Source organism: Triticum dicoccoides, chromosome 5B (assembly GCF_002162155.2).
Source record: "Triticum dicoccoides isolate Atlit2015 ecotype Zavitan chromosome 5B, WEW_v2.0, whole genome shotgun sequence".
Classification (NCBI taxonomy): Eukaryota; Viridiplantae; Streptophyta; class Magnoliopsida; order Poales; family Poaceae; genus Triticum; species Triticum dicoccoides.
In genome coordinates this window covers 389,339,986-389,343,957 of record NC_041389.1, presented here as the reverse complement: position 1 = coordinate 389,343,957, position 3,972 = coordinate 389,339,986, and positions in this window count along the sequence as shown.

The window sequence follows — 3,972 nt, the reverse complement described above, 5'->3', positions numbered from 1 at the left end:
GCTCCTCTGCAGTCATGTTATTACTGCACGGATACTGTACCAACCCACATCAGCCATCCATTTAAATCTGACGGCTCTCATTATCCCCACTTGATTCTGTTAATAAATGGAAACAAACAGCTAATTATGTGGTAGAAAATCTCGTACGGCTGCAGGATTGCCGCCAAACAGAACCTGGTGCCAAACAAAACACACCCTGATAACCTCCTTGGCGCCAAACAGCGATCTCTTTGCCTTTGTCCCGCTCATCTTCCTCGTTCCTCCTGTTCGTCCTTGTAAAATAATATGACAAAGGTACGTTGATCTGTGATCTGTATGTTGACCGGTGATCTGTACGTGGCGCAGATCAACTCCCTTTTGCCCTATCTTTCTTCTGATTGTCCTCCATGTTCCGAGCGCAACCAAGGCAAGCTAAGGAGACGAACCCCGGCACAGATCAACTCCCTTTTGCCCTATCTTTCTTCTGATCGTCCTCCATGTTCAGAGCGAAACCAAGGCAAGCTGATCCGTAGGCGATAAAGATTCTCCTAGCAACAAAAAAGAAGACAATTAATCTGAAGGTATGTCACATATGCTCTGATTGTATTCATGTTCTCAAGGCACAAAATTTGTAGATTGAGTTTGCTATGCTACTATTTTCTTAATGGAGGATGATAAGGGCAAGATGCAAAACTTATTTTCTGCATCTTTTAGATTATGTTAGAGTGAAAATTTTTTAATAGAAGTGATCTCAATTGTTTTGGACAAGCTCAAGATAAAATGCATGAATGTATTCAAATATTTGCTTGTAAGACAAATGATTTGCTCATCAAGTCTTGGGATTTCCAAAACATGACAGGAGATTAATGCAGATGGTCTCCCTTTTGTTGTCCTTCTCCTAGCAACAAAAACAAAGAGAAAGTCTAATGGAGAATATGACTAGCTGTAATGAGGATGCTAACAGGTACCGACAATTTTGTTAAATTCTCAGGTTATATCACCTTATGATTGTAGTGTAAACATACAAACAAATAAGTTATGTGTAACTTTTACAGGACAAATGTGGTTCCTAGTTGGATGCCTCAGATTGGTATGAAATTCAATTCCACAAAAGAGGCTTGGAACTTTTGGACATGTTATGGAGGTCATATTGGTTTTGATGTAAGGATAAATTATGAAAACAAGAGCAAACTCGATGGAGTAATCACCTCAGCAAGATATGTTTGTTCCAATGAGGGCTACAGAAGAAAAGACAAAAGGGATAATAATACAAAGCGTCCTCGTGCAGAAACAAGGACCTGCTGCAATGTTCGAATGGAATTTACTATAGACCGAGAAGCACGAAATTATGAGGTGCATGAGTTAGTTGTTGAACACAACCATGTCTTGCAATTACCTGGGACAAGCCACTTGATGCCATCACAGAGGAAGATTTCAGCCTTGCAAGCATTTAAAATTGAAACAACAGATGATTCAGGAATTGTACCGAGAAAAGCCCATGAGTTAGCAAGTCGCCAAGTTGGCGGTCCACTGAACCTTGGCTACACATGTCGTGATCGCAAGAACCACTTGAGAACCAGGCGACAAAGGGACTTGATGTATGGTGAAGCTGGAAGTATGCTCAAGTATTTTAGAGATAAAAAGAATGAGAATCCTGCATTTGAATATGACATGCAACTAGATTGCGATGAAAATATAGCAAATATCTTTTGGGCTGATGCAAGGATGATAATTGACTATGCTCATTTCGGTGATGTTGTTACCTTCGATACAACATTTGGGACAAACAAAGAGTACAGACCCTTCGGTGTGTTTGTTGGTTTCAACCATTTCAGAGAAATGGTCATTTTTGGTGCTGCACTTTTATATGATGAGGCATTTGAATCATTCAAATGGTTGTTCAACACGTTCCTATCAGTGCATAACAAAAAGCAACCAAGAATAATCTTTACTGATCAAGATGTAGCAATGGGTAATGCAATTCAGGCAGTATTTACCGAAGCATGGCATGGATTGTGCACTTTTCACATAATGCAAAATGCCATCAGGCACTTACCTCATAAGAAAAAAGACGAGGATGGACCAAATGTACTTGCTGATTTCAGTGCTTGCATGTACAAGTATGAGGAAGAGGAAGCCTTTGAAGACGCTTTCAATGCCATAAGAAGCAATGTGGAAACACAAACTTGGTTGGACAGCATCTACAAAGTAAAAGAGAAATGGGCAAGATGTTACATGAGGAATGCTTACACTATAGGCATGAGAAGCACACAATTAAGTGAGAGCTTGAACAGTGACTTGAAAGACCATCTAAAGTCTGGTCTTGACATCCTTCGGTTTTTCAAGCACGTAGAGAGGGTTGTGCAAGGAAAAAGAGATAACGAGGTAAATGAGGAATATGAGTCTAGGAAAAAATTACCTAGAGTCAGAATGAGGACTCCTATGGTAATACAAGCAAGCAAAGTTTACACGCCACACATATTTGAAGATTTTCAGAATGAATATGAAAGATCCATCTCAGCATACATCAAGCCATCGGTACAACACAATGTTTATACTGTTGCGATTGCAAGTCTTGACCTAGAATTTTCATATGAAGAAGAGTGCAAAGTTCTTGTAGACTATGAAGAGCAAAAGGTTCTATGCAATTGTGGGCAATTTGAAAGAGTTGGTATATTGTGTAGTCATGCTCTAAAAGCCCTTGACGTCATGAATATTAAATATCTTCCAGGCCACTATATTTTGAAGCGATGGACTTGAGAAGCACGAAGTGGAACTATTCAAAACAGTCATGGAAACATTGTTTTGGAAGACCCTAGATCGGAAGATAGGCAACAGTTGAAGTTTTTCATGCACGATTTCCATGGCATAGCTTCCCAAGCAGTTGCATCAAAAGAGTGCATCAAACTAGTAGATGATGCTTTGAGGATTCTTAGGAAGCAAGTTGAAGAAAAAGCTCCTACTACTACATGCACAACTGAAGATATATCTAAAGAACTTGAGGATTGTCTACAGGCCGCTTGCCTAAAGAAAAAAGAAATTCCGAAGAAGAATTCGAGACGAAAGAAATCATGGCTTGACAACCAGCACCCCAATAAAAAGAAGAAGGAGACAAATAAAGTTGTACCAAAAAATCAAACTCATCCGGTAAATGTCTTGCACCTATCTAACGAGAGTACTTGCTAAAAAACACTAATATAGAAACAACTTAATATAGACTAATATTTGCTCGGTTTTCTTTTCATAGAGAAGAGAGAATGACATTCCACTGGCACAATACCAATCACCTAAAGAGCAAATGGCTGGAACAAGTGCAAATGGATTGCAAGAGTATGGGCACTATGCTCGTTTATTGATGGTATTTCACTTATCATGTCTAAAATTCCTTAAATTCAGTGTTAGGCAATATGATTTCTTGTCTAATCAGTTATGTCTCCCTTTAATTTCAGAGTGAAGCGGTGATCTTTGGGACTTGCAAAACTATCATGGGATATGACAATAGGTTGATGCATGTGTGTTGTGCTGTCTTGTTAGATCGACAGATGATGCAGAAGGGATAATTGAATCGGCACACATAAGGCGCAATCAGTTGACCGTTGATTGGTCGTCATTTCCAATCAGTTTAATTTTAGTTAACTCTTGGTTTATGAAGACATGCACAATCAGTTTAATTTCAGTTAGCTGCAACACTGATCTGTTGAGTGCTCATCATTTTTAATATTTCCAGTAACATAGCTACAGATATGTACCGAAGTATGTTTTTTTATCTCCATATAGGGTGTACAATCAGATACAACATGGACTGCTAGTAGCCTAGTACCACTAGTTGATTATAAGCATGGGCACTACTTCTTCAGCTAGTGATCTGAATAATTTGACAGAGACGCAAGTGACCACAAAGTTACTGAAATTAAACTCAGTACACATGCATGTACCTCTACTGGCTACTGACTAATCATATGGCCGTGAAGAATTAATGGATGATCAAACAAT